The sequence below is a fragment of the Palaemon carinicauda genome, chromosome 28, assembly GCF_036898095.1.
Source record: "Palaemon carinicauda isolate YSFRI2023 chromosome 28, ASM3689809v2, whole genome shotgun sequence".
NCBI classification, from domain to species: Eukaryota; Metazoa; Arthropoda; class Malacostraca; order Decapoda; family Palaemonidae; genus Palaemon; species Palaemon carinicauda.
Window position 1 is genome coordinate 61,279,217 of NC_090752.1, and position 14,373 is coordinate 61,293,589.

The 14,373-nt window shown below is 37.0% G+C and overlaps 1 long non-coding RNA gene across 1 annotated transcript; it reads right to left on the reverse strand.

Moving 5' to 3' along the window:
* Positions 1 to 6,928: 6,928 nt before the first annotated feature.
* On the reverse strand, positions 6,929 to 13,313 carry LOC137621640 (uncharacterized). Its single transcript, XR_011040268.1, has 3 exons — positions 13,215 to 13,313; positions 11,458 to 11,776; positions 6,929 to 8,854 (listed from the first exon to the last, which is right to left on the reverse strand). It is a non-coding gene; the product is annotated as an uncharacterized lncRNA (long non-coding RNA).
* Between the last annotated feature and the right edge of the window lie 1,060 nt (positions 13,314 to 14,373).

Sequence of the window (14,373 nt, forward strand, 5' to 3'; positions counted from 1 at the left end):
TGGCGCCAAAGGTACACTTGTCGTACCGGACTACAAGGCCGTTTTGTTGCAGGCGGTCGAGCACGATGCGCAGGTGACGGAGGTGTTCCTCTTTTGAGGAGGAGAACACAAGTATGTCGTCCACATAACATACACAGAAAGGGAGGTCCCCTAAGATGCCATCCATGAGACGTTGAAACGTTGCCCCAGCATTACGAAGGCCAAAACAGGAGTAATTGAAGGTGTATGTACCAAACGGAGTGGTGATGGCGGTCTTAGGGATGTCTTCTGGGTTCATAGGCACCTGATAATACCCCTTCAGGAGGTCGAGCGTAGAGAAAACCTTCGCTTTGTGCAGGAAGGAGGTCACATCGGCAATGTTCGGGAGGGGGGTAGTGATCCGGTTCTGTTTGCATGTTCAGGCGCCTGTAATCCCCGCACGGACGGAGGGAGCCGTCTTTCTTCAGAACGATGTGTAAGGGTGACGACCATGGGCTGGAGGCCTTTTGGCAAAGGCCCATTTTCTCCATTTCGGCGAACGTCTGTTTGGCAGCTGCCAATCGTTCCGGTGCCAGACGTCTGAATTTTGCGAAGACTGGGGGTCCCGTCGTCTTGATATGGTGATAAATACCGTGCTTGGCAGGAACCGTGGGCGTTTGGCGAAGTTCTGGACGGAAAACTTCCGGGTACGACGTGAGGAGGTGGGCGTAGGCATCCGTGGGTGCGCTGATGTGGAGAGCGAGGTTAAAGGGGGCGGGTTGAAGAGGTGTCGACAAGTACGAGTCTGCGTTGACCAATCGTCGGTGGGCGACATTGACCAGAAGGTGGAAATGAGAGAGGAAATCCGCACCGAGGATTGGCATTGTGACGTCAGCAACAAGAAACTTCCAATTGAATTTACCGTTTCTGAACGATAATGTGAGGTTCTCGTAACCGTAGGTGGGTATCGCAGATCCGTTGGCAACTACCAAGCGGACGTCGGCAGATGTAGACAGACTACGTCGTGCCTTGAAGAGTTTCCTTGGCAAAAGAGAACGACAAGCACCCGTGTCTACCAAAAATCGCACGCCCGTTCCTGCATCCTGTAAAAAGAAAAGATTAGAAACATGGGAGGCCACCGCCACAAGCGATGGCCTACTTACACGTTTTTTGGCCACTGACAATCCTTGGCACATTTCTTCGCGGTTGCCCCGAATCTGAAGTGGTAGTAGCAAAACTGCGGCGGATGGGAGGCAGTAAGTGGCTGTAGAAGTCGTTCGTTGGGGCGGCGAGCGATTGGTGGGTGGTGGGCGGCTTTGACGCCGCTTCGGCACGTCACGGGGTAGGCGTGTATGTCCTACGGCATTCATGTCAGCTTCGGTTGACGTTGAATAGGCATCCTCGTCGTCAGGGGTGGAGGCGTTGATGGAGGTCTTGAAGTGGCTGTCCATAAGGGCGTCGGCTTTGGTCATCAAGTCCTTTATGGGTAAACTATCGACATCGGGTATGGCAGCGCGTACAGGTTCGGTAAACGGCGTATCCAAAGGGCACGAAGTAGGTTCACCTCACGAGGAGAGCCGTCTGCGGCAGGTTGAAGGCGAGCGATACTGGTCATTTCCCTGAAGGCAAGCGAAGCCCTTTAGTCCCCCAACGGTTGTTGCGAGAGCTGAAAAAGCTTTGCTATACGGGCGGCTGGTAACGGCGAGTACTGCTGCAGAAGGTATGTTTTGAGGGCGTCATACGCTATTGGGGTGTCTCCTTGTTCACAAAGCCAGTCGGATATTTCTGGGAAGGTGTCCTCGGGTATCGCCGCGAGAACATAATCCGCTTTGGTGGTTGAGCGAGTCACGCCCCTGATACGAAACTGGACTTCTGAGCGCTGAAACCAAGCAAACGCTTCTCCGCTGGCGAAAGGTGAAAGTTTCAATGGGGCGGCCGCAGCGCCAACTGCTGTAGTAGAGTCCGTCTCCGTCATAGTACCAACGATGGAGGGGCGAGGGAGGTGGGGGTGGAAGGCAGTGGGAGCGAGTCGACTTCCGGGGTCACCAATGTGACGGGCCGAGAGAGGAGTTGTGAACTCAAAGGCAGGATGCAATCAACTGAGTTTTATCAAGGAACACTCTTCTTCATATACAAAACCTCAAGGCAACAGGACATGACCTGTTCGAGAGACAGACAATGTTACAGAGCAAAACGGAGACATGATCATTCAGGTTCTTTTTAGTGCGAGGGAAGAGCACAGATACAAGCATAATATATACAAAATAATTATGTACAATTGTGTGACACACGGTTGGTACAGATGATAAGGAAATATACGAGTTTCTTATGAGTGAAAATATCGCCATTATTTTGGTAAGAGTAAATGACTTTTGACTATGAGAGAGAGAGAGAGAGAGAGAGAGAGAGAGAGAGATGATAAGAAAATATAGGGGTTTCTTATAACTGATGATATCGCCATTACTTTGATAAGAGTAAGTTACTTTTGACTCTGACAGAGAGAGAGAGAGAGAGAGAGAGAGAGAGAGAGATGATAAGAAAATATAGGGGTTTCTTATAACTAATGATATCGCCATTACTTTGATAAGAGTAAATTACTTTTGACTCTGACAGAGAGAGAGAGAGAGAGAGAGAGAGAGAGAGAGAGAGAGAGAGACAAAGAGAGAGAGAGATGATAAGGAAATATACGAGTTTCTTATGAGTGAAAATATCGCCATTATTTTGATGAGAGTAAATGACTTTTGACTATGAGAGAGAGAGAGAGAGAGAGAGAGAGAGAGAGAGAGAGAGAGAGAGAGATGATAAGGAAATATGCGAGTTTCTTATGAGTGATAATATCGCCATTATCTTGATAATAGTAAATTACTTCTGGCTATTTGAGAGAGAGAGAGAGAGAGAGAGAGAGAGAGAGAGAGAGAGAGAGAGATCAAATTCTGTTCTGGAATGAGAGAAAAATTGGTTAAGAAAAAATATAAATAAGGTCCAGTGTCCTTCAGATTGTTAGAGACTCCAGGATTCCTGGAAGGAAAAACTTGATGAGTTTCTCTGGAATTGTTTTTTTTTTTATTTGTTTACTTGTTTTTGTTTTGTGTTGTTGTTTTGAAGGTCGCGTGATACGGTTGGAATCAAGGAGGAGAAACAGTTGTTTTTATCTTAGACTGAAAATGAGGTGGAAAACTTCGCGTTATCATGAAAAGCACGATATGAGAGCTATTAATCACGCTTTCCTTTTGTATTGAGAAGAAGAGAGAGAGAGAGAGAGAGAGAGAGAGGAGAGAGAGGAGAGAGAGAGAGAGCATAACTATAATCAAATAGACATCAGACTTTTACGTTTTTACTCATCTTTGCGAGGCACAGAGATAATGAATGGGTACACATTTTAGTTTGACTCTCAGCCTGTGGCCATAAAAATACTTATACATATAGTAAGAGACTAGCTAGTAAAAACTCTCTCTCTCTCTCTCTCTCTCTCTCTCTCTCTCTCTCTCCCCTACCTATTCTAGACTTTACCTTGGAATTGCTGTATCATAGACGCTTCCTAATATACTTGTGTTCACCTTAGCATAAGTTTCATAGTTACAATTCCACTATATTTGTGTTTACCTTACCATAGGTTTCATAGATACAATTCCACTATATCTGTGATTACCTTACCATAGGTTTCATAGATACAATTCCACTATATCTGTGTTCTCCTTACCATAGGTTTCATAGATACAATTCCACTATATCTGTGTTTACCTTAGCATAAGTTTCATAGTTGCAATTCCACTATATCTGTGTTCTCCTTACCATAGGTTTCATAGATACAATTCCACTATATCTGTGTTTACCTTACCATAGGTTTCATAATTACAATTCCAATATATCTGTGATCTCCTTATCATAGGTTTCATAGATACAATTCCAATATATCTGTGTTTACCTTACCATAGGTTACATAGATACAATTCCACTATATCTGTGTTTACCTTACCATAGGTTACATAGATACAATTCCAATATATCTGTGTTTACCTTACCATAGGTTACATAGATACAATTCCAATATATCTGTGTTTACCTTACCATAGGTTTCGTAGTTACAATTCCACTATATCTGTGTTCTCCTTACCATAGGTTTCATAGATACAATTCCACTATATCTGTGTTCTCCTTACCATAGGTTTCATAGATACAATTCCACTATATCTGTGTTTACCTTAGCATAGGTTTCATAGATACAATTCCAATATATTTGTGTTTGCCTTACCATAGGTTTCATAGATACAATTCCACTATATCTGTGTTTACCTTAGCATAGGTTTCATAGATACAATTCCAATATATTTGTGTTTGCCTTACCATAGGTTTCATAGATACAATTCCACTATATCTGTGTTTACCTTAGCATAGGTTTCATAGATACAATTCCACTATATTTGTGTTTGCCTTACCATAGGTTTCATAGATACAATTCCACTATATCTGTGTTTACCTTACCATAGGTTACATAGATACAATTCCACTATATCTGTGTTTACCTTACCATAGGTTTCGTAGTTACAATTCCACTATATCTGTGTTCACCATAGCATAAGTTTCATAGTTACAATTCCACTATATCAGTGTTCTCCTTACCATAGGTTTCATAGATACAATTCCACCATATATGTGTTCCCCTTAGCATAGGTTTCATAGTTACAATTCTACTATATATGTGTTCACCTTAGTATAAGTTTCATAGTTAATTCCCACTATATTTGTGTTCACCTTGACATACGTTTTGCAGTTTGTGTTCTGCGTAGACTAAATTTCATAGGTGTCGCCCCACAATTCATATATGACCACACTATATTTTTCCTGACCTTAGCACTTTCATGTTTTATAGAATTCATAGTTATCTTTCACTATATTGATATCCACTTTTGTACTATTTTGTCCCATCGCTAATGCTTCATAGTTATATCCTTCTATATTCATGTTCCTCTTAGAATCTATACATTATATATATAATTTTTACTATATTTAGGATCATTTTGATATGCTTGGCTTTCAGAGTTAACCCTCTTCCCTCTACAAGGGTTCATGTCAGTACTATTACCTATCTTAAATCTCTACTGCCATCTTCGTAATCACCTCAGAACGCAAACATTGCGTAGATGCCTCCTACTATTATATTTTTGATTCCTATTACTAAATGAAATTTTCACTTAGTGATTTCAAATTCGGATCCTTGTAACATTATGCAATGTAATACTGTAATTTGAGTAAGATGTTTTGAAAGATATATCCATATTAAAGAGAAAAAAAAATTAACAAATGCTTAATGAATTTATCAGTAATAATCATTCGAGTAATATATGATGTATCATTATCCATAATTAAGGTAAAATCACCCAATGGAGGGATCCCATGCTATCAATGAAGAAAAGACGTCTTTCCAAAGTAATAGTCATTTAAGTTAGCTCCGTAAGAATAACAGCTATTCAACTCATATGTGCTGGTATCTTTAAGAAATGCTTTCAAGATAAAAGTTATGTATATAGATACTAGATACAGATGCAATCATATGATTTGTGGTGGCTGATGTGGTAATGTCCCTGAATGGTGAACGCCAGACGGGTTCGTTTCCCGCTTAAACCAGGTAGTTTCTTTGGTCGCTGCAACCTCACCATCCTCGTGAGCTAAGAAGGGGGGGGGGGTTGGGGGGGGAGCCTATAGGTCTATCTGCCGAGTCCTAAGCAGCCATTGCCTGGCCCTTCATAGTCCTAGCAAGGGTGGAGAGGGGGCTTTGGTGCTGATTATCTGTATATATGGTCAGTCTCTAATGCATTGTCCTGCTTGATAGGGTAATGTCACAGTACCTTGTCTCTTCCATTCATGAGTGGCATTGAAACCTTTGAAATGTGCACTGATCATATGTATATATGGTCAGTCTCTAGGGCATTGTCCTGCTTGATAGTGCAATGTCACTGTCCCTTGCCTCTGACGTTCATGAGCGACCCTTAAAATGTTTTGAATTATAAATCTTGAGAGATATAGAGATAACAATGGTATCATTTAGTTTGGAACTTCTCAAAGTAAAGTAATCTGCGATGCACAGATGGCTTTTTGTATAGTCTGGTTTACTTTCCATTAATTTTACTAAATATCAGAAAAATAATTTTTCATTTTTATTACTTTTCCTTCCTCAAAAATTATTTGGAATTTGTAAATTTTTCCCCCATGGTTTACTTTCCATTTACATTTATCTACTAAATATCAGAAAAATAATTTTTCATCTTTATTACTTTTCCTTCCTCAAAAATTATTTGGAATTTGTAAATTTTTCCCCCATGTTTACTTTCCATTTACATCTATCTACTAAATATCAGAAAAATAATTGTTCATCTTTAGAGCTTTTCCTTCCTCAAAAATTATTTTGAATTTGTAAGTTTTTCCCTCATAAGCATATATCCTGAATAAAAAAAAAATACCTGGAGTTTATCATTAGGGAACATGTGTTAGGTCCGATGCTAATTCTAAGGAATTAGTACAAAAGGATTAACTTATATTTTTCAAGAATGAAAAGGCCTTAAATATTTCAACGAATTTGTTAATTAGATACAGGAACCTAATTATTTTCTAATCCAATATTATTATCATCATCATCATCATCATCATCATCATTACTTGCTAAGCTACGTCCCTATTTGGAAAAGCAGAATGCAGGGGCTCCAACAGGGAAAATAGCCCAGTGAGGAAAGGAAACGAAGTTAAAATAAAATATCTATCTAAGCATTCGTCAAAGATAATTCTAAGGAATTAGTACAAAAGGATTAAAATCATTATTTTCAAGAATGAAAAGGTCTTATTTCAAGGAATTGGTTAATTAAATATAAGAACCTAATTATTTTCTAATCCAATAGTTAAAATTAATACCATAATTTCATCAACCTGAGGTCAGATTCCTATAATTAATCAGCATCAAAGAAAATAAAAGTAATAATCTAATTCAAAGCTGAAAATTTATTTAAATTTAATCTTAGCATTAATATAAACAGACATTGACCATGGTAGGCTACACATTTAGATATATTAATTTGCTATGTTATTTTATATTTAGTGTATCCCTTTGATAAAACCTAATTTCGCAATGAAAAATTAGTAAGTTCTTTGGCTTGGCTTATAGTTAGACCACGATCTTAAATCTGCCTTTAGTACTAAAGTTTACATGTGCTATGGACAGTCCTTTTCACCAATAACAAAAAAAAATGCAAGAAAAGGTAATAGCAGTGTTTAAAGAATATTATGCCACCCGTGCTCATTTAGAGTTTAAAATTCTAAATTTCTTCCATTCAAGGAGTTTACCATAATAAACTGGTGTACTAGATTCTAATTCTTAAGAATTTTCCGCCCTTAAAATCTGAATAAGTTACACATGATCTAAAGCCCTGTCCACACGATCGAGCATGCCCGACGGGCAAACAGTGATACCAGGCCACAATAGTTGGTGAAAATGAGGGTTGACGTCAGAAGCGGGAAAACTAAAGGCAGGGATCTGGCAACACAGTATGATGCCAGATCCCTGTCTGTGGTTTTCTCGCTTCTAAAGTCATTAACCCTCATTCTTACTAACTATTGTGGTCTGGTATCAATGTTTGCCCGTCGGGAATGCTCGATTGTGTGGACAGGGCTTAAGATAAAGAAAATTGTATCAAATTCTGATAATTCTAATATTCTACCGGTATATATTATCCTTATAATTATTACTTCCAAAACATATTTGCCTTAAAATCCAAGTGAAGTTATTAAATATTTAAAGTTTTAAATAATTTTTTTCAAGTCCTGGAACAACATTGCAGCTCTTGATTGTGAGCAATCTAAATATATGTAAAATTACGTTAAAATGTAGATTTCAACTATTAATACAAGCAGTATCTAGTTTACTCCACAACTTAACCATACTAATATACAGTCTTTCCTGGTACAACGGGCGAGTAGAAATCTCTCGTTAGACAGAATCTGATCTTCATTTAACTTTTCATTGAAGTTTATGTAAAAATTAATAATCTTCGAACGATAAACATTTATAAATCTGACGTATACGCTAAAACTGCGATATAGCTTGAGTTGCCCCTCAAGGCAAGTCTTCAATAAACTTCATTAAACAAAGAGGAAAATATTCTATACAATAAACTTCTCCGTATAGAAGATAAATTTTTTAGATGCAGTATATACAAACTTGTTTGGGCACTACAGCTTAATACCAATTTTTATTTTATAAAAAAAAAACTATAGCAATTTTAATACTTTAAACTTTAATCATAGAATCATAGTAAATGTGAACAAAATATGAGAATAACTAGAATATTAACCGATTAACATCGGAAGCCACGTAACTAGAGTTCAGAACTCTTTGACTATCATGTCATTAAAGTCTTAAATGTTAATTTCACTATAGCGGCTAAGGTGAACCTAAAATAGCTGAAAATATAGTGCATCTTCTAATGTTTATTAAGGATCACTAATAGGTGGAAAGGTTCAATAACCACGCCACAAAAATCTTCAAGAGGATGCTGGCATCTGATATGGTGAACAATTAAAATTACTAGTTTTAAAGATAAACACTCCAAATACTTATGCCATAACAGTCTCTAATATGCTTTGAGCATCACTCCCAGCTAAGGTGAACACTAAATAAAGTCACTGAAAAATTAGAAGTGGAAATAATGTGGAAATAATTTAGATATACATAACCCTGTATCATGCTTATAGCTGAAGACTATTCACATTAAAGTCCAATGACTAATCCACATGAAGGGTTTAAAAGATGAGATACCAAAGTGACTTAGAGGGGGAAAGGGTACCAGCCTAGTACTTTTTAAGTGTATCCATGAATAATTTCATGTTCCCCAGCTTCCGAAACCTTACCCTGTGGAGAAGAAAAAAATTAATTAGTACAATTTTAGAGTATTAAAATATAAAGACAGTACAAAAATATCTTTAGGAACATAATTTATTACTTTATAAACTGGCAAAGTTTGATCTTTACTCAACTCATTGACTTTAGGCTTGCTAGAACCTAATTTAAGAGATTTAAAAGTTCATACATTTAGATTAAAAAAAAAAAAATATCCAGCTTAAATAAAACCAAACTATCTCACAAACTGAATGAGGCTAAAATAAGCAACCAAAGCCTAAAAAGAGTAACATAACATGCAAACCACTTTATAATCCTTTGCTATACAGTCTAGGATTTCAACCAATTCAAAGTTCAATAAAACCTAAGTTCCAAAACTTTTGAACCATGGAATTTTGGAATTTATGAGATTGGAATATTTAGCACAGTAGCCAAGTCTAAGATTATCTAGAAGCAAGACTAGACTGTAGGAAAAACACTGTAGGAAAAACTTTACAGAGGGATTATATGTTGAGAGGGTCAGAGGCTATTTGGACGCCAAGGAAAGTTACAGGGAAGGCCCTAGAGAGTAAGAGCCAAGACAAAGTCAGCCAAGTGAGAGAAACTACAGGTAAACTAGTTAGATAAAAACTGACCCATGACAAGGCCAAAAGGGAGAGTAAAGCTATAGGTAAACTAGTTAGATAAAAACTAGACCCAAGACAATATAAAAGGGACAATGAAACTAAGTAAACTAGTTAAATAAAAAAAAAAAGACCAAGACAGTCAAAAAACGTAGAGTGAAACTACAGGTAAACTAGTTAGATAAAAACAAGACCAAAACAAAATCAGCAAAGCGAAAGTGAAACTATAGGTAAACTAGTTACATAAAAAAAAGACCTAAGACAAATTGGAGAAAGAAAAAACAGAAAAGTTGAAAAAATTGACTGAAGAAAACTGCAAAGATCCCGAACTCCTGCCCACAGTGCACAGTGAGATATATAGACAAACTCCCTTACGGGATAAATTTACTAAAACGCCAAAGCAATGCTTCACTAGAATTATGGCTAGTATTGGCCATTGAATATCAAATTTAATAGATTTTATAGAATCTAACTCTACAAGCCTTCATCCCTTATGAATTGGTTTCAAGAATCCAAGTATTTATTGTATCCAGGCCATTCTTCCTGTAGTCTATGGAAGAATAAGATTTGAGGTATGACAGAGGAAAGTGATCAACTCTACTTCAAAGGCCAGAGAAAAACTTATGCCTCAGCTTCTGGAGGCTTCTGGAGGGATTCACCTCAAAGGCTGGAGAACTCGTGCCTCAGCTTCTGGAGGGATAAACAGTGCCTGGCCGTGCATTTAAACATTGTGAAAACCCTTTGCCATGGGGAAAACTTAGTTTTACCAAAATTATCTGTATGTAGCAAATATATAATCAAGCGTGATCTTTTAATTCAATTTGCTAGGAGTACCATAAGAATTATCACTGCACCAACTTTGGACTGGGATATTCAATCTGGTATATGTTACTGGCGATTGGTCTTAAAGACAAAGTTTCCCAATAGTTCTTTAACAGTTCTCTCATGCAGATTTCAAGAAGCAGAAATCTGAACAAGTACTCTTTCCTAAGACTGCCTCTGGGGGAAAAAATGTCATACAGAATAATTAACAAGCTTCCAGTGCCAGGTGATATCACTACCAGGCGATATCACTTTACCACAGTTTTTTGGAGTTCGGGCCTTTTTCCCTCTTATTAATTAGTCAAATCAGTTTCTACCAAAATAGCAACAGTATGTCTTAGAAATGCACAGTTTTACGCAGTCAGGTTGAGGAATGAACAGCAAAAGAAGCTGCGCAACAGGATCTGATGTGGAATTCAGGTTTGCACTCTGGACACAGCTACTGTTATCTGGAATGTACATCCACATATCTAGCCTGCCAGCACATGACCTATATGTAGAGAAAATCTTAAATGCATCCAGATATGATGCAGATAAGCCGATAAGCCTACAGCCTATATCAAAGTGATCTCTAGTGGCCTGAGAGAACATTATCCGCCACCCTCAGTTACTACAAAGTAAGTCAACAATGACAAAAAAAATAAATCATAAATAAAGTAAAAAAAAAAAAAAAAAGTTATAAAATAAAAAAAAGTAGTTCGTATTAGTGCAAGAACAAAAATTGCAGCTAAACAGGAAGTAAAAAAAATTTAAAACTTTAATAAAGTCAATCAAAATTAAGAATAATTAAACTGGACTTTTAGTATATTTAGTTACGTTAAAGTTACGCAAATTACTGAAATTAAAAATTATAAATTATATAGCAGTTAAAACCAAGTCAAATTATTTCTAAACCAGCTCATTAAGAGTTTAACTTTAATTTTGAAGATTTTAATTTAAAACTAAATGCTGGCTTTTAACAAAAGCTTGGCAAAGGCTAAATTGCCTTCACCACCTGAAAGGGAAACAAAAGGATTAGTAAACACCCCCTCATGTCCTGCCCCGTAGGTCATACGACCTACGGGGCAGGACATGAGAAGGACCTCCACGCACACCACGGGGGCGTCGCCCCCGTGGGGGTGGAGGAAAAAAAATAAAAATAAAAGGTAAAAAAACATTGGCAAACCTCACCTTGTGTTTTTCCTTGATCTGATCAAAGCTGGTGAAGCGATGCCATAAAGTTGTACGTTTTAGAAGTTCAAATCCAAGAAGTGCTTATACATGCTCTTCAGATTATACATGCTCTTCAGATTATACATGCTCTTCAGATTATACATGCTCTTCAGATTATACATGCTCTTCAGATTATACATGCTCTTCAGATTATACATGCTCTTCAGATTATACATGCTCTTCAGATTATACATGCTCTTCACACGACTGTTATTCCATAGTTCATGTTAAATTCTAACTTCATCTAAAGTCTTGAATTACCACATTTCACGAGCATCTGGAAAAAAGTAGTTATACTTTAGTAACCAAGAAAAAGTTTATAGAAAAAAAGAAAATTGAAAATTTGACCAGACAAGATTAAGTTATACAGTATTAAATACATTCAATAAAGTCTTAAAACTATAGAAGAAAAGTTCAAAGGTTGCAGCGTCCAACCGTAAAACATTTAAGTTTCTTAGGCTGTAGATAAAGATTGTCTGGGATTAAAGTCTATACTGAAGTAATTAACCATCTATATTTGACCCATTAAATAAAAGAATTTCACAATCCCTTTAGATCATACTCCCCGTAAAGCTTTGTACGTTAAAAATGCCAAATAGCAGAAAAATCCTTTAATATAATTACATGGAGAAACAAAGTAGAAATTCAGGGTTATAGATTCTAACTAGAATAATTTTGTATGTAATTACAGCATGGAAAAACAAGGTTAAGTTTCAGAGTTTTGAATTACAAATAATTATTATATCTAGTTGCACGAAGATAAAACTAAAGGTTTAACTTCTGGGAAGAAACTATGAAAATTCGAATCTGGTAAACTTTAAGAACACCCTTCATATTTAAGGCAGCTTAAGTTACATCTATGTAGCGTAAGTTAATTAAGTGATAAATTATAGTTTATATATCTAATTTAAAGCCAAACTTAAACAACCTTAAAACCACCTAATGTTTAAGGGAAAGTTCTAAAGGGATAACAAGATACCGTAAATTTGGTGATTAAATAAATATGATTTATCAATCCAAATTGGAAAGCTGAAAAAGATAAAAGTTTTAATGCAAACACTAAATTATAGCAAAGTCTTGAAAGAACACTTAATAGGTACCATAAATTAATTAAACAATAAAAACATATGTAGAATTAAAGCCTGGGGAACTAAAGTTAACGAATAACAAAATAACCGAATAACAACCTTAATAAGGTTAATTGCAAATGGCAGAGTGAATTTTCTAAATTTAAGAAATAGCTCAGACACTTAACACCTCCCATGGTAAGTTAATGAAATAGTAAAGAACAAACACTAGGTTGATTAAGGAAACCAAAACTAAAGTAAAAACTAGAAGCAATTACAGCTCAGACACTTCAACACCTATGGTAAGTTAATGAAGCAGTAGAGAAAAAAAAATTTGACTTGGGGAAACTCCTATTTTTGGGATTAAGCAAAGTCGTCCTGATGGAAGGTCCTTCCAGCAGCTTCCTACTGTATAATATTTCTGCTGGTGATAATACAAGAGAACTGCAGTCAGGTATCAAAGGGTTTCAACTCCCTGGGACGACTATCCTAAGATATAGTGTATAATCTGGGACGTATCCGTAGATAACCATAGATATCTGCACCCCTAATACACTTTTGAAAAAATGAAAAAATGCAACTTAATCAATACATATTAACACATGGAAAGTTAGACATCTCAAACAATACAAAAGTTACTTGAAATACCTGTAGATCAAACTCAACCTGGCACAGTCGAATTTTGATGACTAGAATCCACTCCAACAAAGTTTCCACAGTAGACTATGACTGAAGCCTTGTTTCTTTTTGGAGCCGAAATCACTTCGCCCTGACGTCATTCTTAAGGACCTCAAAGTTGGTATTATCAACCAAGGACTATGTACCCAAAGCAAATACGTCATTTGCGTTCATGCTTTAAAGTGAAGTTTAATAGAATTTAGAAAACTTGCACCAATATGTCACCAATAAATGGCCAAAACCCACAAATTACAGCATTATTAATAATATAATAACTCAGACTATAAAATTAATACACTGGAAAGTATGCCAGATCAAAGGTTTAAAGGCCGCCCATGAATGGCAGAGGCAAGGGACAGTGACATTGCCCTACCAAGCAGGACAATGCCCTAGAGACTGACCATATATACATATGATCAACGCGCAAGCCCCGTCTCCACCCAAGCTAGGACCAAGGAGGGGTAGGCAATGGCTGCTGATGACTCAGCAGATAGCCCTGTAAGGCTCCCCCAAACGCCCCATACTTAGCTCACAAGGATGGTGAGGTTGCAGCGACCAAAGAAACTTGCGAGTCTAAGCAGGTCTCTAACCCCAGTCTGGCGTTCACCAGTCAGGGACGTTACCACCTTGGCCACCACCACAACCCTAATATATATTATTATATACCGTGTATTGCACAACTTTCGTTAATTTAAAATTGCTACCCTGTTGTTGGTGACCTCACATGACATGAAGTATGAAACAGCAAGTGACCGTAGTGCAATAAGGAAGCAAACTTTTCAAAATTCTAGTTCATAAAGATGTCCGAAGACTTTTATCAAGGGAAATTTTTTACTGATTTTCATGATAAAATCAAGTTATAGCTTATAACAGATAATTATAATTTAAGTACCTCACTTTCTCGGTTTATCAAAAGGGCAGTAACAATAAGGGATATATTTCTTATCCTTATACATTCCACAAATGAGATAATATCTAATTACCAAAGAAATACTCCTCTCTCTCTCTCTCTCTCTCTCTCTCTCTCTCTCTCTCTCTCTCTCTCTCTCTCTCTCTCTCTCTGCCTGATATGATTTTTAGTTTACGTTAATTGATAAGAAATATAAAAACATGAATAAGTTCTTAAAAA